Source organism: Camelus dromedarius, chromosome 4 (assembly GCF_036321535.1).
Source record: "Camelus dromedarius isolate mCamDro1 chromosome 4, mCamDro1.pat, whole genome shotgun sequence".
In the NCBI taxonomy this organism is placed as follows: Eukaryota; Metazoa; Chordata; class Mammalia; order Artiodactyla; family Camelidae; genus Camelus; species Camelus dromedarius.
In genome coordinates, this window is record NC_087439.1 from 10399415 (window position 1) to 10422260 (window position 22846).

Sequence of the window (22846 nt, forward strand, 5' to 3'; positions counted from 1 at the left end):
CACGTGATGCCAGGCTGTCCCATTTATAGTGGTTAGGGTGGTGCCTGCCAGGTCCATGCCTTTTCATCCATTACCGTCATCACCGCTTCTAATGCCCAAATGGCCTCACACGTGGTCAGTGGGAGCCCTCCGTACCAGCTCCTATATCCTTCTGGCAGGACCCTGATTGGCCACTGGTCGTTCCCTTGTTTCTGGTACAAGATGTCTCAGATTCCCTTTGCACCTTCTCACCCAGACCTGGAATCACCATTTTCCAAGGAAGCCCGGCTCTGTGAGTGGGAAAGGAGATTTACGAATCTAAGATGGAGGCGCCAGATGTGCTCATCACCACCAGATACCGAGCCTCCAGCCCTGTCTCTGGCCTCCTTGGGTGGAGGCTTTTTGGCCTTCTAGGAGCCCCTCTTGGACCAGAGCTATGAGGACTCCAGGGCAGCTGCCTTGTCTGATGGACTCTGAGTGCAGCTGAGCCCTGCGCAGCAGCCAGCCCTCCACCCCCACCCCCAGCCCCGACCTGGGCAGGGGCAGCCCTCTTGTCCTTCCCGTTCCCGAGGTGTGACTTAGAGATGTGTCTGCTGTCCCCAAACTGCAGCTCCCCATGCTCTCCTAAAAGCCCTTAGCTTTCGATTCCTAGTAAAAAGAGGCACAGCCTCTCCCCCTTCCCCCACCTCTACTTTCCTCTAACCCGTTTTTTGGGTGCCCCTCTTTGCAAGTCCTTCATGGCACTCTTGCACCCCACCTTGAGCAGGAGCTGGCTCTTGTTTTGTGGCCTAGGCCAAAATGGAAACCGAAATAGTTCCACTTAAATAACCTTCACCGTCTGAAGCTGTATCTCTCCCTCCTTCTCAGCAGACTTTCTTCGGCTGTAGGCTGGAGCCCCTTCCCTCCTTGCCAGCCTGTCGAGGTGGCCTGAGGCGCTTTCTGCAGAGACATCAGTAGGATGGGAAATCCTCTTGGAGGCCAAACAAATGGTGGCAAATGAAGAGGGACCTGGGTCAGGAGAGAAAGGGATGGAGGAAGCCGCATCCTCAGGGGAAAGCTCGGGAGCTCTGTGGCCATGCGGTACCGCCTGCACCCTGCTTCTGACCAGGAAGACCTGGGGTTCTCTGAGCAGCCTGCTTGTCTGTGCCATGAGATCCTGCCTGGGTTCTCATGCTCTGGAAGCCTCTAATTGGCTGACCTGGTTTGGATCATGTGTCCCTCCCTGAACCAATCACCGTGTTCATGGGGATGCACTGGCCAAGCCGGAGCCAGATGCCTTCCATGGAGCCACCTGGGCTGATAGCAGGAAGAAGGGGCATGAGGGGAAGGAGGGGGCAGCTTGGCTACCCCAGGGGTGACAGTGGGTTTCTGCTCTCTTTAACCTCCAGGTTGGACCTCAGTATTTTCAGCCTCCTGGCACATCTTTCCCCTTCTGGAACTAGAGGGAAGAGCAACTTTGTTCCCATTATGAGCCCTAAACTACTGGGATATCACCACGGAGATTCTGTGGGCCATCGCAGCCCTCTCATGAGATAAGTCCCCCTGAGACTAAAGGCAACTCAGAGGAAAACAGAGGCAAGAGGAGAGAATCGATTCTAGTGCCTGACACCATTTACACACCTGGATCAAGCCATGCCTGAAGCTGATGGCTCCACCCAGCACTTTTCACTGATGGAGGTCACAATGCAAACTCAAACATCCTGAAAATCCTGTCTTTTTCTTACTTCTCTCCTTCTTGGTATTGGGTGAGAGCTTCAATATTTATTCTGCAGATACTGACTAAGCTGGGTTGCTCTGCATCAGGCCCTGGACTCCATGATCTAGCCATGATTCAGACATGGCTCCTGCCCTCAGGGAGCTCCCAGTCTTGTTAGTAGCAAGCATTCTACTCCCTGATTGCACCTTGATTCTAAATCCTCAATTTTTCTTTTTTTATTAAAATTTGTTTTGTTTTGTTTTTTGTTTTAATTTTTTGGGGGGGGGGGAAATCTAATTTGGTTTATTTATTTTATTTTATACATTTATTTAATGGAGGTACTGGGGATTGAACCCAGGACCTCACACATGCTAAGCATGCACTCTACCACTGAGCTATACCCTCCCGACTCCAAATCCTCAATCAAAAAAAAAAAAAAAAAAAATCAGACTTAGGACTGATGTATTTCCACAAAGATTCCTGCAATCTGTTTTCAAATTGACTTCATTCTTTGTCCTATTGCCCCCACCCCAAAGATTCTTCCATACCCCCACCCCTAGCCTGGGGAAAGGGGAGAGGAAAGTAAAACAGAGGGGTCACTGGCTAGGTGGGGTCTCGTGATCAGGGAAACCCCAGCCCCTGATCCTCCATGGACCAACTCTCCTCCAGGAAACTCAGGTGATGAGCACAGTAGGACATGTGACTGAACTGTCAAAAGATCATGAAATCAGCCATCTAAGTGAAGAAATACATTCTTTCTATCCCGGGACAATGCAAACATCACACAATTTCAATCATGAGTGTTGAAATATAAGTACGAGCTCGAGAGGTGTGAAATTAATGGTATGGAATGGCCAGAGATTTGCTCAGTAGCTATTAGATGAACCACAGGGAGCTGCTGGCATCCAGCTGTTTTTGATCCATAAACACAGCCATTTCCTACGATGGTCCAAACTATTCCTGCTATAATCTTGTACAGCTAGATACTCTAATGGAAACCTATTCAACAACCTGGTTGAGAATGTAAAACTGAGTTCTCCTGGGGTCCTCCTACCACAAACACAGTGTCAAGGGCATCTTGGTGGTCGTGTCGATTATGTTGGGTAAGATAAAGCCTGAGGGGGTAAGTTGGATGCAGAGGGGCTGACTGTAACTGGAGGACTTTTATTTTATTATTTTTTATTGAAGTGTAGTCAGTTACCACATGTCAATTTCTGGTGTACAGCACAGTGTCCCAGTCATGCATATACATACATATATTCATTTTCATATTCTTTTTCATTAAAGGTTATTATAAGATACTGAATATAGTTCCCTGTGCTATACAGAAGAAATTTGTGTTTTTTTTAAATCTATTTTTATATATAGTGGTTAACTAACATTTACAAATTTCAAACTCCCAAATTTATCCCTTCTGGAGGACTTTTAAAACCTTGTAAAACCTCCCTCTTTTAGCCAGCCTTTAAAAAAAATGTTGTGTGTGTTTTGAATGGAAGGTCCCTTACTGGCCTTGCTTCCATGAGTGGCTGAGACAGAGAAAAGGGGAGGGGAACAGTGCGGGGAGGGGTCATTTCCACAACATTCCAACCATACCCGGAACTAACCAGACCAGCACAGCGTCACCACTGCAGTTAGAGGCTGGCAGCTTGGGAAAGGGAGGAACAGACGGGGAGCAGTGGTATCGTCAAGAAAATACACCCCCCCAAACTGGGGTGACTGGGGGTCTTGGTCTGCATCAACTTGAGAGCAATCAGAAGATCATAAGAGTTTGGAGAAGGCCAGAACCATCGGGATGGTGGGAGGAAGGAGGTCCAGGGGTAGGGGGCTGCTACGCAAGTGAGGGTGAAGGAGTTGCTCTCCCCCTAGGTGGAATTCCCCCAGCCTCTCTGGTCTGGCAGGAAGGGGCAGCCTTCAACTTCTGTGGGCAGGTCTGGGGCTGTCAGGTGCTCCAGATGGGGCTGGAGGGGCTCACAAAGGCTGGCCCTCCAAGGGAGGTGACGGTGCTGCCTCCACCACCCCAAACCCTTTCCCTTTCTCTTCTAGGGCTCCGTAGTCCCTGACCGCCTTGTAGCAGTTTGCTTAGAATTCACGCGTGATGCCCATCAGCTTCTGGATGGTGTCCTTGGAGCCAGCATAGTGTTTCAGTCATACATATACATACATACATTTGTTTTCATATTCTTTTTCATTATAGGTTACCGCAAGATACTGAATATAGTTCGCTGTGCTGTATAGAAGAAATTTGTTGTTTAATTATTTTATACATAGTAGTTAATATTTGCAAATCTCAAACTTCCAATTTATCCCTTCCCACCCACTTTCCCCATAACCATAAATTGTTTTCTATGTCTGTGAGTCTGTTTCTATTTTGTAGATAAGTTCATTAGTGTCTTTTTTTTTTTTTTTTTAAGATTCCACATATGAGTGATATCATATTTTTCTTTCTCTTTCTGGCTTACTTCCCTTTCCTTTCAATCTCACTAGCTCTCTTCCTATCTCTTTTCCTCTCTTTCTATTTTTTTCAGTTTGGTGAAATACACATAACATGAAATTTACCATTTAACCATTTTCTAAGTGTACAGTTCAGTGGTAATGAATACATTCATCATGTTGTGCTATGTCACTATCATCCATCTCTAGGGCCTTTTTCACCTGGTAAAACTGCAACTCTCTACCCATCAAACAATAACTCCCTACTCCCCCTCCCCAAGCCCCTGCAACCACTAGTCTACCTTCTGTCTCTAGGAAATGTGACTGTTATAGGTGCCTAACTGTTCTAGGAATCACACAGTATTTATCTTTTTGTGACTGGATTATTTTACTACACTATTTAGTATTTTACTATTTTATTATATCCACACTATAACATGTGCCAGAATTTCCTTCTTTTTTAAGGCTGAGGAATAGTCCATCATATGTATATACATTTTGCTTATCTATTCATCCACGGATGGACACTTGGGTTGCTTCTACCTTTTAGCTATTGTAAATAATGCTGCTTTGAACATGGGTGTACAAATCTCTCTTCAAGTCTCGTGAGAGTTTTGCTAATGTGTGTACGGAGAAGGCGTACTGCTAAGGGTAACTACAGAAGCCGGTGCTCATCTCAGCTTTTTAAAGCGGTTGCATGGCTCTACACTCCCACCAGGGGGCGCAAGAGAGCCCTCACTGCTCTGAGTCCTCTCCCGCCCTTAACAATCCCTTAACATTGAACACAATTCAATTCAGCTATTCTATGGAGCACTGAGCAGTCATGAAAATTAAGTTTCCCACAAATACTTCATGATGTGCAAATCGCTCTCAATATAACATTAAGTTAAAAACAAAAGTCAGAGAAAAAGCATACAGCCTGTGGATACAATAACCAAAGAACAGAGCCAGACCTGAGAGAATGCAGTAGTAGGTGAGTTTGATTTTCTTCTTTACTTTTTTGTATGATCAAAAATTTTCACAAGATGACCTAATACTGATTTTGTTGTCAGGGAAAAAAAGGCAAATATAACGATTATTTTTAGGCTGGGAGACAGGAGGGAGAACCCTGGAAGCTGGTCAGAGAGAGCAGCCTGCTGGGGGGACTGGCTCTGGGGCACGCGCAGGAAGCATCACGGTCGTGGTTAAGATCACAGGCTCTGTGTGCAGATCCTGCTGTGACCTGACGTCACGGGACCTGTGCCCGGGGAGTACCCGCTCTGTGCCTCAGTTTCCTCATCTGTGAACGGGAGGAGAAATGATGTTTCCTTCATGGGGCTGTCGTGGGCTGATAAGACGTGGAAAATGCTGAAAACCAGGCAAAGTGCACGGGTGTTCCCCGTGGAGCTGGTGGCCTGGTTGTCCAAGGCGGGGAGATGCCCTGACAGGAGTGGGAAGGAGCAGCCCTGGGACCTGGAGACACTGAAATGGGGCTGAGGGGACAAAGATGATGAGATGAGCTTGGCACACAATGCGTGGAAAGGAGAGGCTGCGTTCTATGCGTGGAGCCGAGGGAGTGACAGGTGAGGAACGAGTTCCGCCGACTGCTGTTCCCCACGTGCCCGCCAGACTCCAGCTCACCCTCTGCGCGGGGCTCCACACCTAATCCCAGAGCTCACAGTCACCAGGCAGGTGGGTGGTAACCCCGGGAGGTAAGTGGATCCCTCAGCATCACACCGTTGGGTCACACGGTCCAACACAGAGGCTCTTACCCCGAGTCCACAGGCTGCCACCTGCCTCAAAGTCAGAGAGAGGACGAGGGGCGTCGCCAGCCACACTGCTGACCCAGCGTCAGGAGGATGTTTCCTTCTGCCCCTGGGAGGGGCGGTGCAGTTTAGAGTTGCGGTTTGGGTCTGACGTTCATTGGAGGAGAGGGATCTCTCCACGCTGCCTCCGCCCTCCTCCCTGAGGCTCTGCAGATTACTTCTCGGTGTGGAGCAACCACCAGCATCCCGCATCGCCCGCATCCCCTCAGCAATCCCCGCCCGGCGCCCTGTGTGCTGGCGCCGCTGTGGAACCGGCTGTGACTTGTTGAGAGGGATGCGGACCCCCCTTCGCGGCGCGGCTGCAGGAGACGCTCACTGCTCGGTAGATTGGGGATGCGTCTTTGCGCAGTGGGCTGGGCCATCTCCAGCCCTCAGGTGGGATCTGCTGTCCCCTTCACTGTCCCACAGCCCTCCCACCCCCGTGTGTAAAATGTGGGTGGTCTGGGACTTTCAAAGCCCAAAGCTTGAGCCACGTTGGTCGTGGGTGTGACGTGAGCACAGGAATTCAAAGGCTGAAGAGGCCCCTGGATGCTCTGGCCTCACGTGTGTCCCTGCGGCGCGGCCCTCCAGGGGGAGGGGCGGGGCCCCCACGGTCTTCTCTCCCCTCAGGCCGCCCAGCTGCTGTCAGGTCAGTCTGCTAAGAGGTGCCTCCCGTTAGGAGGAAGGTCCTGGGACTTCTCACACGTTATCAACTAAATGAATAATAAATCATCATTTATAAAGTGAAATTTCTCACTTCAGAAATGCTGCCTGTTTTCCATTCAGCCAAGCATTTGTAAAGTGATTTTTTTCCCCCAGAAGGATAACAATTTATTTATAGCTCAATAGGAGTGAAGCACATCAAATGTGGGAGAAATAGGAGGGCCACGTTTTTCTTCATTAGCTGTAACAGTTAAGGTAGTGGGAGAATTTGTGCAAAGCGAGCATTTTTTTTACTCTGGCTCTTCTGTGCTGAGCTTGAGAACTTGGCGTGATGGATAATTCAGCCCGTCTCCTTTATGTCATGCTTCTGTTTTTCCAGAAAGTCATGTGAGCCCCTGTGAAATGAAACACACAGATCTCCAGCTAACAGAGAAGCAGCTGATTTCAATGAACTCGTTCCACAGCCAGGCCTAGACCGGGGGGAGCTGACAGTGTGGGAAAATGTTGAAAGGCATGAAACCCACAGAATGAAACAACAACATCAGGTGAAGTCCTAGTTACTGCCTTCTCTTATATAATGATGGTCCTTCTGGCTTCGCCATCGCCTTTTTGATGTTCAAATGGTCCCTGAGATGGACAGCAGCTTTGGGGCATGTCTGCAAATCTGCAGGTGGGGTGACATCTCTAACTCACAGTGTAAAACGGGGTTAAGGATTGCTCTGCTGTCTCCCCAGAGGGCCTTGGACAAGCTCCTCTCTCTTTCTGGCCACGTCCGAGTCTTCCCGTGGGTCTCAGCTTATGTGTCCACCTCCAGACCTCCCACGCTGAGTCAGATGACCCTGTAACTGTGTGCCTGCTCCTGTCTGCCCCACTCGGCCCCGTGGGCCCTGGAGGGCACTGACTCCATCTGACTCAGTCATCTTCCTACCCCAGCCCCTGCCGCTGCCCCTGGAGCCCAGGAGGGCAAGCCAAACGTGGAACGATTGAGCGAAGGCCTCCCCCCAGAGCAGATCAGGGTCCTGCCGACTCAGCTGTGGAAGGGCAGGTCCTGTATTCCCACTTGGCCTTCCCTGAGCAGGACACAGAGCATCTGAGTCTGTCGATACTCGGGCCTCCCCAGCTCCCTCCCTACTCCCTGCAGTCTGTCCCAGGTCAGCCTCCCCTCCCATCTCCTCCAGGGTCAGCTCCAAACATGCCCCTTTCTCTGCAGACTACAAGCTCACGGCTCATTTCTTCCTAAAGAAGACCTTGCTCGATTGCAGGTCCCTTTCGCACTCCCAGCCTCGCTCCTTTCCCTCAGCTGCTGAGCTAGTTCACGCTTGGTGCAAATACCTCCCCCTCCAGCCCTGGGCAGGGTCCCCTCCACCCCCGCCATCCCACCATAGTCCTGAGCACTCGGCCTCGGCCTCAGCTTTCGAGCCTTCTTGGCCACGTCTGATCCTGCTGGTCAGCCCTCCATCCCTTCCTGGTCTTCTTCTTCTTCTTCTTCTTCTTCTTCTTCTTCTTCTTCTTCTTCTCCTTCTCCTTCTCCTTCTCCTTCTCCTTCTCCTTCTCCTTCTCCTTCTTATGTTTTATAGAAGCATAACTTACATTAAGATGCAAAGGTCACAAGGGTGCTGCGCACAGATGGGTAAACAGCATCAGGGCCCTTGGGACCCAGTCCAGCTATGACTCTCCCTTCCGCCCTGTGGCCAGGGCACGACGTCCCCTCCGTGCCAGGCTGCATGTGGCAATGAAACCAGCACAACAAGGTGCAAGGCCTGCCCGCTGTGCTCTGCCCTTGCACTCAGCGAGGACCTGCCTGAAAGGGTCACTGTAACCAAGCAGGACCCTGTGGGGCCCTCCAGGGTCAGGCCCTGCCCCCCATGTCCTCTGCTGTAGCTCCTCTCTGAAGCACCCAGATCATAGCATCTTGTGTATATTTCCTGAGTTTTTCAGATGCTTAAAATCACCACCAAAGGGAAGAAATTAACTACTTGATAATCGAGAGGTGTGGTCCCCAGACCTTCTGGCGCCTGGGGGTTGACAGTGTTGACCACCCTGTTACCTTGACATCAACCCATCAGAGAATCCTGCACGATCTGATCACGTACCTGCCTTTAAATAAGCTTTGCTGAAACCCTTCAGGGAATTTGGGGTTTTCTTAGGCATAAGCCACCCCATCCTCCTTTCTCGGCTGTGCAGTGAACCTTTCTCTGCTCCAGATTTCGATGTTTCAGCTCATTTGGCCTCACGGTGTGGCAGGAACATGAACTTGCCTCAGGTAACATCACCACGGGCTCAGTCATGTTCTGCCGGCAGATCAGCGACCACTGGCTCCAGGGGTCTTTATCTGGGTTCCTGGACCCTGAAGGTCCAAGGAGAGAATTCAGGGTGGCCGCAAGCTGGATGGGAAAAATTACTTTTACACTCTTCTTTACATGAATCTCTAACTGCAATGTAACCTTCCCTTCTAGTGTGTGGATTTAAAAAAAAGAAAAGAAAGAAAAACGGTTTCATTCGCAGTACCCATGGCTCTGTCCTCAGTCACAAATATTCTTGTCTCCTGGTGCAGTCTTTATGGACGGCTCAGAACAGCGTTCGCAGCTGTTGCTACTTTGCGTATACAATCCCATATCTCCATTTTTATATACTTTGACAACTGTTTTCTGTAAAATTCATTTCCCTTGCAGACACCCTGACCTGAGGAAGGTTCTGTGGGCTCACAGAGGGGATCCGAAGGTTCAGGAAGCAGGACAGGTGGAGCTCGTGGACGAGGGCCGAGGGAAGATGCTGGGAACAGAGGGCCGTCACTGTGCTGTTATGTGCTGGCGGCCCAGCCCAGGGAGGGGGAGGAGACGGGTGGGACCTGACCATTCTGAGCTGTTTTGGGCCAAAGAGTGACCTCAAACTTCAGCCTAAAGAAACATGGTCAAATGCACAGTGACCAGAAAATTGACAAAAGATGGGCGAATAGACAGCTAGGAGTCAGCGTATACTACAGGATAATAATTTGAAAAGAGATGAGAAGAAACAAGTGAATTAGAATTTTCAAGCAGGGAGGGTAGAGCTCAGCGGTAGAGCGCGTGCTTAGCGTGCGTGAGGTCCTGGGTTCAATCCCTGGTACCTCCATTAAAATAAATATATAAACCTAGTTACTCCCCCCTCCCCCCAAAAGCAGAAATTAGAATTTTCAATTTTAAACAATTCTAGGGATGCAGATTTTGAATGAGGCAGGAGGTAGTTTCAGTTTCTAGCGCAGGCTCATGATCCCTGATCCAAAACCCCCGGGGCCAGCGTGTTTCAGACTACAGATTGTCCAGCCCATAAACGACACACCTTGTCCAGGACCACCTCCGTGGAGTACGGAGAGCACCCCTCATCAAACTTACCGAGTTTTCTCTACCAAATGAATAACCTCACACAATACGGAGAAATAAAGACCAGAGGGAGTCACAGTGAGGGGCAGGGCAGGTCTGACTGCCAAATGATTGACTCAAATAAAAAAAAAAAGAAGTTTGGGGAGGTTTCTGGCTTTCAGATTTGAGGATAAGGAATTGAAGTCAAGAACTGAGCATATGTTGAACTGTAGCTCTCCTTGGTCTGACAATACCCAGGCCAGAGCAGAAGTTTGTTGTATGGTCTAGACCAGGGTTTCCAATTCACAAAGCAAATTACCTGAGGGGGTCTCATCTGATCACCCCCAGGCAGAGCAGAGCAGAAATCCCAAGTAGGTGCCTGGTGCTATATTGTTTGCAGCCTCTAGAGAGCACTTTGATCTCTCCTTGCTCCCCCTTGATTCCTGCCCCATGTGACCTCCGCCCCCAACCCCTGCCTCTGACCGTGTGGTCTCCTCTGCTGTGGACACCTGCCGGAGCCTTGTCCAATCAGTGAGCTCCCCACTATCCTTTAAAGAGGCAGCTTCCTCCCAGCTGTGGGGCACGTGACCAGGCGCTATGGAGGGGGATGTAGGATTGCACCATCCCCAGGAACCCAGACTTCAGGCCAGTGGATGGAGCTTGGACCTGGTTTCCTTGCTGGGAAGTTAGTGGAGGGTTGAGTCCTGGCGGTGCCACCCAGAGCGGTCGTCTGGTTGACCAGCACACCGCGGCCCCTTCCTTCTCCTCTTTGGTGAGTTTACCCGCTCCGCCCAAGGGAAACCCTCTCCCTGCACACTTCCCCAAGGGAATTTGCCATCTCTGGGTTTAACATCAGTGTGGATGAGAAAGGGGCCTGGAGGCTTATCAGGAAAGGAGACGCCACCTCTGACTTGGCATTTGGAGCCCATTTTCACTGGTTGCAGTAATGCCAGTCCAGCCCCCAGTTAATGGAAGTGACTCACCTGGCTGGCCCCGTCTGCCCCCCAGGTCTGGCCCTTGCTTGCTGCTTTCCCGTCCTTCTCCTGGCCTGGTGCATCTACAGAGGCCTGGATGGCCCCTCAGGGCACGCTCCGGGCCCTGTTCATGTAGGCCTGGCCCTCACACTGGGTCAGCCCTGTTCTCAGTCCTGTGAGACCCCCTTAGTGCCATTTGATATGGAACCAGCTAGAAAAGGAGAGAGCAGCCCTCAGTTAAAGTATGAACTAGTTACAGCACTAGAGCCAGCTCAGGAGCAAGCTTGTGCTGGGCTGCAGGTGGGCACCCACAGACATTCACCTGCATCGTTCTGGGGGGTGGTGTGGGGAGTGGGGAGGTAGGCACTTGGCTGGGCAGCTGGTGGGGGAGCCCGTCTCCTGTGAAGGCACCACCACTGCCCCTGGGTAGGAGAATCAATGGGAGCTTCAGTTTATGACCAGCCTCCTATACGCCACATATACTCATCCAACAACCTTATGAGGGAGGGACTATTATTCCCATTTTCCAGATGAAGAAACAAATTCATCAAGAATAAGTGACTTGTCCAAAGTCAGTGCTATTTAATTAAATAGAGTTAGGATTTGAAACTAGATTTAGGAAAGGCTTCCCTTTCCCAAGCTGCTCCTGATCACCTGCCACTTGTGGTCTGCCGCGCTCTCTCTTTCTCTCTGTGCTACACACACACACACACACACACACACACACACTCTCTCTCTCTCTCTCACGCGCTCGGACAGCCGATGGTTTAGAAGAACGGTAGTGTGCATATTGACCACCAGGTGGCGCCCTGATGCCACAGTTGGGGCATCTGATCCCACTGCCGCTCTTTTTTCAGCGGAAAATCAATGGCCGTCTGGAAGGCAGGGAGAGGGCGGTCCAGGGATGATGGGTTTTGTGCACCTGACCTCTTATCTAGGGACCTAGGTGTTTGATGGTTGGGCCAGGATGAACGCACAGAGCACTAGCTATCCTGAACAGAGGTCTATGTTCCGGTTACCTTCCAGGAAATTTACATCAGGGAGGCTTAAAACAGGGGATTGTTTTGTTATAATTAATTGTAAAAATTCAACATATTCCCAGGTCCCTACAATTTGACACCTCTTATCCATCCACACTGCCCCAAACACACTAAACGACACTTACAAGGCATGATATATGAGAAAATAGTGAAAACTTAATTACACACTTTCACTTTCTCTCAAAGTTTGCACACATCAACCCAGGAAAACCTACCTGCAAGGTACAATGATTTACAGCATGGTGTGCGCCAGATAGCAGGGACATGGACCCCCACGGACAGCCTGTGCTTCCCAGCCAGCTGCTCATCTGATTTTCCGGGCTCTGGGCTAACCCCATGGGGTAGCCTCTTTCCGTGGCAGGCATTTCACGGTGTGCCGCTGCCTCCTGCTTTTTAATCTTTTTTTTTTAAAAAAAGTGCTCTTGTATGTTTTTATTTTATTTTTTCTTCCAATTTTATTGAGATCTCATTGATGTATAACACTGTATAGGTTTAAGGTGCCCGGCATAATGATTTGACTTACATACCTCATGAAATGATGACCACACACTTTTTAATCTTTTGTAAAGTACAAACTCAGGCATTGCTTTATTTTCCGTAACTCAGCTTTGTGTCTATTTCATGTGTCTGTTCCCACCAGGGTGCTAGACCTTAATGCATTCTGATTCCCCACTGGCCACAGGCTCTAAGATTTGAATGTGAGAGTGAATGGGGTGAATGTGAGAATGAGTGAGGTGTGTGTGTGTGTGTATGAGAGAGAGAGAATCTGGTCTCAGTTACCATCTGTGCCACATGAAGGGAGGCGCCCTGTCACTGTTCCCAGGCTCCTTAGGGTCCCAAGCTTTCCCTGTGGCTTCTATGCCACCTTGTGGGTGGGCAGGGAAATCTTGCGGTAGCATCTTTGAAGACACAGGAGTTGCTGACGCTCAGGCTGCAGCCCGTCCCTCCCGAGAGCTCTCCGTGGGGGTTGGGCTGAGGGTCCTTTTGTCCTTGGGTCCTGAGAGGCTGTCTTGGGCGTCTCCATTCAGGACTCCCCTATCTATCCTCCTGTCTGGTCTCCGTGGTGGTGGTGGTGGTGGTGGAATGGACAATATTCTCCTCCTGCCTCCTCGTCTCTAGCATTTATTTGACAAGGCAGGTGGTCTGTCCATTTACAGTAGAGTTTTGGCAACACAAGACCAGGAAAGACTAGCATGGCAGCTCCTGGGGGTGTGGGCACATTTTGGCTGTTCCAGTGACTCGGGGGGTGTGGGTGGCTTTTAGAGGGTGGGTCTGGGGATGCCAAGCATCCTGTGATACAGAGGATGGTTCTGTACCCAGTAACGGCCTCCTCCCGGTGCCTAGCACCCCCACAGGGGACCAGAGGACACTTGTTTTCCTCTCTGCAGTATCCCTCCCCAGCTTGAGTATGAGAAGAACAAAAAGAAAGGATGAATCCAGCTATCATTAAAATGTGCTATGCTGTCAACTGATGAGTGAGGGGAGCAGAGAGTGAGTGAGGGCTGGCTTCGGGGAGATGTGACAAGTGGCCCCAAGTCTGAAGTCTGATCTGCAGGGTGAGGGCAGGCAGTGGGAGTGAGGACTTCCAGTTGAGAACCTCTGAAATCAGGGCATGGGCAGCCAAGGGGGGCTTGGTGTCAGCCTGGGGAAGCAGCCAGGGCTCGGGGAGGACCAGCACAGAGAGGAAGGATCCAGGGCTGCAGCAGGAAGGAACACCGGAGATCCCAACATGCTTCCTTCCGTCCCTGTGTCCAGGCTGAGAACTGCCTCTGGGCAGTGTTTTCAAACACCTTTTATTTTGGAGAATCCTAAACCAGCACCAAAGTGGACAGCAGAGTATTATGAACACTGGTCCCCACCCCTGCAGCTTCATTGACCATTAACCACTGGCCAGCCTGCCCCAGCCACACCTGTACCTCCTGCCCTGCCTCCATCATTTTGAAGCAAATCTCAGGCATCATATCATTTAACCTGAAAATATTTCAGTACACATTTCTAAAGGATGGCAGGGCCACAGCTGCAGCATCAGACACCCAGGATCAGACCTCCAGTTATCTGAGAGGGGGCTGAATTTCCTTTCCAGTTTGTTTGAGTCAGGATCCAAATAAGGTCCAAATAACCAAGGACTGGCCTTTTCTTTCTTTTTTAACTTGTGTCATTTTGAAATAAGTTCAGGCTTACAGGAAAGTTGCAAAAATAGTACAAAGAATTCCCACTATACTCTTCACCCAGATTCTTCAAATGTTACCATGTTACATAAGCACGGGCCCATGATCAAAATCAGGAAATTAACATGCTTGCAAAACTAGCACCTCATCTACAGATTTTATTAAAACTTAATTTAAATTTTGCCAATTCAGTTGTCTCCTTTAGTCTGGAAGCATTCCTCAGTCTTGCTTTATATTTATATATTTTAGGAAGAGTATCTGCCACTTATTGTGTAAAATTTGGGTTTGTCTGATGTTTCCTCCTGGTTACATTTGGGTTTTGGCAGGGATGCCACACCCTCTCAGGGGGTCCCTTTTGGAGGCATGTGATGCCCTATTTCTCTAGTATGAAGTTACTGTTTTCCCTTTTGTAATTAATAAGTACCTATGGGGAGATAATTTAAGACCACGTAAATACCTTATTTTTCATCATAGTTTTGCCCACTAGTTTTAGCATTCATTGTTGATTCTTGCTTGAAACAATTATTTCTGAGGTTTTTATTAAATAGTGATTTTTCTGTGTCCATGCTTCCTTCTACATTTAATCCTTGAAATTTCTTCTGTGTGGAAGAGCTTTCCTTTCCCACTTTTCTATGTATTCATTTATATGTTTATTTCAGTGTAACTCATGGATTCCTTTTTTAAAAAAATTGAAGTATAGTCAGTTACAATGTGTCAGTTTCTGGTGTACAGCATAATGAGTCAGTCATATATGTACATACACGTATTCATTTTCATATTCTTTATCATTATAGGTTGCTACAAGATATTAAATATAGTTTCCTGTGCTGTACATGGATTCTTAGTTTATTCTATGGCTTATAGACCATTACTCTCCTCCTTTACTTTGTTGCCCAAATTATCCCAGATTTGACCATTGGGAGCGCCTTCAAGTGTGCTTCATTGTCCTTTTAATGTGTCCTTATCATCGCTCTCTGCCATCACAAGATGTTCCAGAATCATCTTGTACCTTTGCTGAGCCAGCCCTGGAAAGAGCTGTTTCTTTAAGGACCTCTCAGTCCTTTGTTGAGAATGGTTTGTAGGAATCAAGATCTGGGAGCTGGTTGTGCTCATTGCTACTGGGCCTCTCCGCAAACAGAGCTAGGAAATATACGCATGTAAAACATTTATGTGTATATACACATACATATATATCTGTATATATATTAAAACTATGAGTTATATGTATTTTTGTCATATAATATATTATTACTCATATTATTGAGTTAGTATTAGTTACATATATGTATATACTATTAATTATATATAATATATGTATAATATATATTTTATATATCTGTATATATTAAAACTATGAGTTACATGTATTATTCTCATATAATAACCACTGTTACTCATATAATATATTATTGAGTTACTATTAGTGTTAGTTACATATATTATATGCATATGTGTATTACTATTAGTTATATATTCTATATGTATATAATATATTAAACTATGAGTTATATGCATTATATATTATTGAGTTACTCATATTATTGAGCTATATATGTATTATATGTATATATGTGTATACTATTAGTTATATATATTATATGTCTATCCTATATTATAGATGTATATTATATATATCTATATATATGTTAAAATCCACGAGTTCCTTCTGATGCCCTCAACTCCAATCCAACACCACAGGGCTCCTCCTAGCTTCTCCCTTTCCCTATTTATAATTCCTTTCTCCAAACTGGATCTCATTATCCACAATATATTTACTCATTTGCTAAATTCTGTAGTGCATGTAAAACAGTTTCGGAATGGCTTTCCCATACCCCTGTGAAAAACACACCTACTAACAGATATAATAGATGTGTACAGGTCTTTATGTTTTTAGCCTCAGAGGATACAATAAAAATACTGTTTTCCAAAGCTTCTTAGATTAGTTTTCCTCTCCCTCCCCTTCAGTGTAGGTGTGTAATTCACCTGTAAAACTATTAGTTTCATTGATGATTAGTTGTATTCTTTGTGGGTTTCTTTCTGTCCTTACTGATTTAAAAAAATGTTTTGAATACATGCACTATTTTTTATTGATGTATAGTCAGTTACACTGTGTCAATTTCTCATGTACAGCATAATGTTTCAGTCATGCATATACACACATATATTTGTTTTCATATCCTTTTGCATTATAGGTTACTACAAGATATTGAATATAGATTCTGTGCTACACAGAAGAAATTTAATTTTTATCTATTTTATATACAATAGTTAGTAATTGTACATGTTGGACTCCCAAACTATTGACATGATTCTAAAAGTCAGCACTTCAGTGTCACCCCCTCTGTCCTTTCTGCCCTGTTCATAGCTCCCATCTTTTCTACTCTTCCTGCTCCTGCAGGCAACCAGTCTCTGTCGTGTCAGGTTTATCCTTCCTGTGTTTCTTTTGCATAAATGAGCAGGTACCTGTACATTCCAGGGTTTTCCCTCTTCCACACGAAAGGTGGCATGTGATAGATACCTGTCCACACTTTTCTTTTCTCTGCTCAACAATATCACTTGACTATCACTTCCTTCTCAAATCTCTTTTAATCCACATCTTCCTCTTCATCTTTTCATTTTTCCTGCACAAAGTATTTGTTGGAGAAACTGGCCGTTTGTCCTGTAGAATTTCCCACAGTCTGCACCTCGCTGGTTGCATCCCCATGGTGTAGTTGAACCAGTTCTGCTGTCTCTGCGTTTTCTTCCACTGGTAATTGCATCTAGAGGCTTGATCACATTCAAGTCTGGTTTCTTGGGCAAAGACTCAGAATTTAAAGGAATCCCTGGCAAATCAAAGACGGTCTCTGTGTAGGTCCAAACATGTGCCCCACAGGCCGTCTGAGTGTGTTCCCCAAAGACTGTTGAGCGGTGGGCTGGATCCCTACACACAAGCTCTGGCCTCTAAAATTGGTGTTTCTTCCCTCCGATGAACTTTTTGGTCTCTGGAGATAATCCTGGGGATTTTCACTTCTTATTCCCTAAAGCAGGTGGGTCAGATCCACCCCTGTTTTCATCCTTTCTAGCCGGCGAGGTCTAAAGTGGGGAGGCGTTTTTAATCTATCAGTGACTGTTGTGAAAATTCAGCGATTCCTCCCTGCAATACCTGGAGTGACCAGTAGAGGGTGATGTTACTCAAGAAAACTCTCTCTTGCCCCAGCTGTCCCAGGGACCCTCCCCTTGGCCTGTGTTTACCTGGGCCTGGTAACAGCTTTCCTCTGTGCTCTCCTGGGACCTACCTGCACCCACCTCACTGAGATTGCTTCCCCCTCCTTCCCCTGCCCCAGCCCTTCTGTGTAAGCCACACTACTGGAGCTGGTGGTGTGCCGGCAGCTCCCAGTGAGGGACGGCCATAGCAAGCGCTCAGACTGGCTTGGAGGGTGGGGTGTGGGCAGTGGACAGAGGAGGCTGACTGTTCCTCAGTTCTCTGGCCAGTCCTTCTCTCTCCCCCGCACTTCTCTGTGCTCTCCTGCTTTCTCTGCGTCTGGTCTGCTGTAGACTACGGTTGTGATGCTAAGGAGTGATTGACTGCATGTTATGCACAGAAACTCTGGCTTTTAAAGAAGGATGAGTGGGTCATCTTACATTAAAAAAAAAAAAAGAAAAAGCCCAAACAGAATTGATTTTTACTTTGCAGACCCCACTGTGGGAGGTTGGCTTTTTATAGAAAAAGTCAAACATCCTGATATAAGAAAAACAGAACCCACCCCTACCCCCACCCCTCCACGGCCCTTAGCTCCATCAGAATCAGCTTCCCCCTCTTCAGTGGGAGTGGGTGTTTTCTCTGATCACATGAGATCTTTGAACAAGCAGCCCTCAGTCTCCGGATCCCAAGGCCCCACCTTATTTTCCCCACTTTAGAGCAGATGCTCTGTGAGGGCAGGGCTGGGCAGGTCCCAGGTGGAAAACAGCCAGAGGGGGCGTCCCGGGCCCCTGGAGGGAGGGCCCCATTTCACCTGCTGGGCCCTGGGCTTCAGGACGCGACACTCGAGGTGGGCCACTGTGGTCTGCTTGTTTGTCACCCACACACCACCTGATTAACTGTCAAGGGGCCTGGACATGCGCCTCTGGCCACCACTCTCCCCAGCAGGGAAATCAGGGTGAGAAGATGACCCTCCCAGGCTGTCTGGTGAGCAAGGCCCCAACAGGTGGAAGGATCGGAGCCCCTGGGGGTCTGGGCTGCTCCCTGTCAGCCAAAGCTGATCCTGCTGACTGCCCATCCATCCCCCTGACTCCCGGGACCACGGACAGGGTGGCAGCAGCTGTGTGAGGCTGGGATGAGCCTCAGGGTCTCATCTGGGCAGTGGGGATGTCAGTGGTGCCCACCGTCCATGGGGGAAGCTGGCTGCTCAGAGCTTCCCTCTGTGTCCACGGGTGAAGTTGGCGTTGGCTGGAAACCTTGGTCAGCAGGGGGTGGGCAGTGCTACGCTGGGCGAGGGGAGTATGGACTGGTCTCTAGATCATCCGGAATGTGGAGAGCCATCCATCCTGACACATTAAATTAAACTTCCAATTAAATCAATTTTAAAATCAAAAGTAAGAAGTACTCAAAGCGCAGCCCTTCCAGGTTACAGTGCGGGATGGCGCCATCCCCTGTGTCCTTGTGGCTTTGACGTCTGTCCCCTGTGTGCTGGAAACACCGCATGGCGCTGTGCTGTGTGTGCCCTCAGGGAAGTCACCTTGGTGGCTCAAAATTTCCCAGCACAGCACGGGCAGGGGTCACCCTCTGCCCACCCGGAGTGTGAGCCTGACTGCCCGGCCAGGGGAGGGGCAGAGGCCCTTGGGTGCACGCAGCCCTCCTGGGCTGAGTGGCAGTTGGTTGGGGCTCTGGGGCCTGGCCTTCAGGAACGCCTCTTCCTTCTACTCTTCTGCTGAGGCTGAAGGGCCTCTCTGTGGTCAGTTCATGTTGGCTCATCTTAGGTCAGCTGGGGATGGTGGTGGCAGTGGACGTGTCTGCCGACCACAGGGCCACACCAGCCCTGGCTGGCTCACCTGCACAGCCACCCCATGAGCAAAGCCTTGGCCAGGGGATGGGTCGGGGGACCGAGATGCTGAGGGGTGACTACCAAGGCCTGGCAGACATCCTGGGCAGGCTAGGATGGGAGCCCAGCTGGGCTGGACTGGAGGCTGGGGCCGTCCAAACACATGCATGGAGCCTGAGCCACTGAACAGTGTTGGGCGAGAGGTGCCCTGCTGGTCCTGGCCTCTAGGCTGGGACTAGGGACCCACATGGCTGACCTGTCCACTCCTGGAGTGAGACTGGCTCCTCGGGGGTGTGCACGGCCCTTTCCTGGAGTCTTCTTCCTACACACGTGTCTCTGAGAAGGTGAAATCCTCAGAGCAACAGCAGCCTAGTCAGGGTTCTGTGGGGAGATATGGGCAGCGGAGGCGCCTGGGTGGGAAGGGGCCTCGCAGGGCAGAGGAAGGCCTGTTGACGACCCACAGTGGCGGCTTCTCAGAGGGGCTGTCCCCTGGGCAGTCTCCCTTTGCAGGGAAAGGCACGGTTGGGGTTCCCTGGATGCCCAGGCAGGTGAGGAGGACGTGGGGGCAGAGCTCCATGCAAGTGCAAAACCCAGCTGGGCACCCTGGCTGTCGGGTGAAGAAGGTCCTCAGGGAATGGAGCATAAAGAAAACACGGTCCACGCACTTACATGATGAGGTCCACAGGGTCGTCACATTCATAAAGGCAGAAAGGAGGAGGGTGGCTGTCAAGGGCTCGGGGAGGGGGAATGTGTTTCACAGGGTCAGAGTTTCCATTTTGCCAGGTGAAAAGAGTTCAGAGATGGGTGGTGGTGATGGTGGCACAATGTTGTGGACGTACTTGTCGCCAAACTGTAACCCTGAAATGGTTAAATGGTCACTTTCAGGGGCCACCTGAGCCGCCGCTGATCCTGTGCTGAGATGCGTCAAAGCCTTATTAAGAACGTTTGGATCCCCGTGAAGCCCTCCTGTACCCAAGATTACCAGGAGATCTGGGCAGGAACGGGGTTGACAGACTTCCTCCTTTATAGAATCAGGAGTGCCGATAAAAGAAGTGGCTCTCGAAAGCTTCCAGTCCCGCGCCTGCTCGCGGCCACCACTAGCCAGATTCACGTGCGTGGAGCATAGGTCTGGCCGTGTTGGTTGGGAACGTGGGACATTGTGTTAACCTGCAGATGTGCCACTGCCCTTGTGTGTGAATAAAGTACCTGTGAGATCCACCAAAAAAAAAAAAAAAAAGGTAAATTTCATATCATGTACATTTTACCACAATTAAAAAAAAAGTACATTCAAATTATGTTTTAAAAAATGCAAGGAGTTGAAGCAAAACAAAGAGGTGTAAAGAGAAAATCCCAAAGGTGGAGGGTAAGGGGTCGAGTGGAAGGATCGCGGGGGCTCCAGAGGGGCCGGTTCCTGGCGTGGGGCTGTGGGCACGTCCTCCGCCGTGCGGGCGCCAGTCTGCTCAGCTGTGACGTGGCTGGCAAGAATTAGCAAGCCTCCCATCAGGGCTGCTGTAAGGACCCCGAGCCACGCAGGGGGGACATGTGGGAACTGACCCAGAGGTGGTCCGAGGCCTGGAAGTCAGCCCGGGTGGTCAAAGCCACCCCCGGGAGCAGAGCAGCTCGGAGCCCGGGCACCACTGGCTGCTGACCGCGCAGCCTCACCCTTGGGAAGGACGCGGCCTGTGTCGGGAGACCCGGCGGTGGGAGGACAGCGTGGGAGCGAGGAGTGGGGTGTTGGGGGGGGGGAGCCTCTCCCGGAGAGGAAGAGAGGGCTCCTGGGGTGGCGACTGAAGCAGGACCTAAAAGGACCAACCAGGAACAGTGGCTGCCACTGAACACACAGTGTTTTATTTCTTTTGTATTAAATTGAAGCATAGTTGATTTACAATATTGTGTTAGTTACAGCAAAGTGATTCGGTCATACATATGAAAGTATTCTTTTTCCGATTCTTTTGCATCAAAGGACATTACCCGACATTGAGTATTGTTTCTGTGCTATGCAGTCAATCCTTGCTTTTTTTTTTAAATCTCTTTTATATATAGTAATGTGTATAGGTTAATCCCAACTCTTAGTTTATCCCTCCCCATCCCTTTCCGTGGTATTTCTTTCTTTCTTTCTTTTTTGGTGGGCGAGGAGGTAATTAGGTTTATTTACTAATTTATTTTTAGAGGAGGTGCTGGGGATTGAACCCCGGACCCTGTGCATGTCAGGCATGAGCTCTACCCCTTGAGCCACACACTCCCCAGCAGTGTTTTATTTCTAACAGCGAATTTCTGTCTTGCTCCCAAGAGATTTGCGATGATACACAAAACTTGGCGTTGGTGGGGGGGGGGGGGTAACCCCGAGTGAGACTTTGATTGACCCCGTGTCACTAGTGTCCCTGTTACAGAGATGGGAAGCAGAGCTCAGCCAGGAGAAGTGACTGCCCGCAGGCGCACACTGTGGGGGTCTGGGCTGCTCAGGCTTCAGACCCCCAGCGCATGCCCCGGCCCCGCTGCCCCTCCCCACTCCCACCCCACAGGTCTGAGACCAGGCCTGTGTTGTTCGGCTGAGAAATAGCACAGCCCTCTGCTTCCAGTGTCCGCGCTCAAGAAAGAAACTGCTCTTGGGGCCTGACTTTGTATTTTATTTCAATTAGATTTTTAAGGCACAGCTTGAAATATAGATTTCTCAGTGGCTCCAGGACCCCTGAGCATCACCACGGGAAGCAGGGAGGGGTTCAGTCCTCTCTCCCTCCCTACCTCTCCCTCCTTCTCTCCCTCCCTGCCTCCCTTCCTTCCTTCCTTCCTTTCTCCCTCCCTCCCTTTCTTCCTTCCTTCCTTCCTTCTTCCCTTCCCTCTCTCCTTGGGTCCTGGATCCCTGCCTTGAGGAGCAGACAGTCTGATGGGGAGACAGGAAATGGACAAAGGTTTGTGCTGGAACAAAGGTCAAGCCATGGGGCTGTGAGCATCTATGGGGGACACGCTGGTGGAGGCAGGAAACAGGCATTCCTGATGGGGGACAGTGAGGGAGCACCTGGGAAGGGCTGTGAGTGTGAGGTCTCACCCCATCTGGGGAGGCTAGTCCATCTCAGCCTGGGCTCAGCAGACCCCCGCACCACCCTTGGGCTTCAGAGCCTGTTCCTCAGGTGCATGAGGGCCGGTGTAGAGGGAGCAGAGCTCTGCTTCCCGTCTGAACCCTTCCTCTGGCTCACCATGGCTTTAGGCAGTTGGTATTCAGTTACTCAACCTTCCCATCAAGAAAATGGGTCCAAGACCTGCCTTGGGGAGCTGAGGCTGGGAAGGCAGCCAGAGGTACTTGTCTGTCCACAGGTTTTTTCCCCTGTCCCCTTGGGCAGTAGCAGGGGGGCAGGGAGATGGCCCGGGATCTGCACCTCAGCCTGCAGGTCCACAGCTGTGCATGGGGGTAGGGGGACGGCCCCCTGATCCGCCCCCAGGTTGGCCCCCATGCCAGCCCTGGCTCACAGCCTCCCTTTCTCAGGAAGGCCAAGTTACCGAAACAGATAAATCAATCTGTCAAGAAAAAGCCTTGGAGAAAGAATCTCTCAACTCTCTCAGCCAAGAAGCTCAAAAGGGGAATTGTTCCTGGAGATGAAGGAGGAAACAGCAGGCACCTCTTCCCGGGCTCTTGCCTGCGGGCACCCCTCCTCCCACGTGTCACCCGCCCAGGAGCACCTGTGGACCGGGCGCTCCTCCCTCCCACTGCCGCCTGTCCGGGGGACCTGGGGGCCTGAGAGCCACCGTTTGGCCCCATCC

The 22846-nt window shown here is 49.7% G+C and overlaps 1 pseudogene; it reads left to right on the forward strand.

Annotated features, from left to right (window-relative positions):
* Positions 1 to 20009: 20009 nt before the first annotated feature.
* Positions 20010 to 20191, forward strand: LOC105088311 (ATP synthase subunit ATP5MJ, mitochondrial-like; annotated as a pseudogene).
* The last annotated feature ends 2655 nt before the right edge of the window (positions 20192 to 22846 follow it).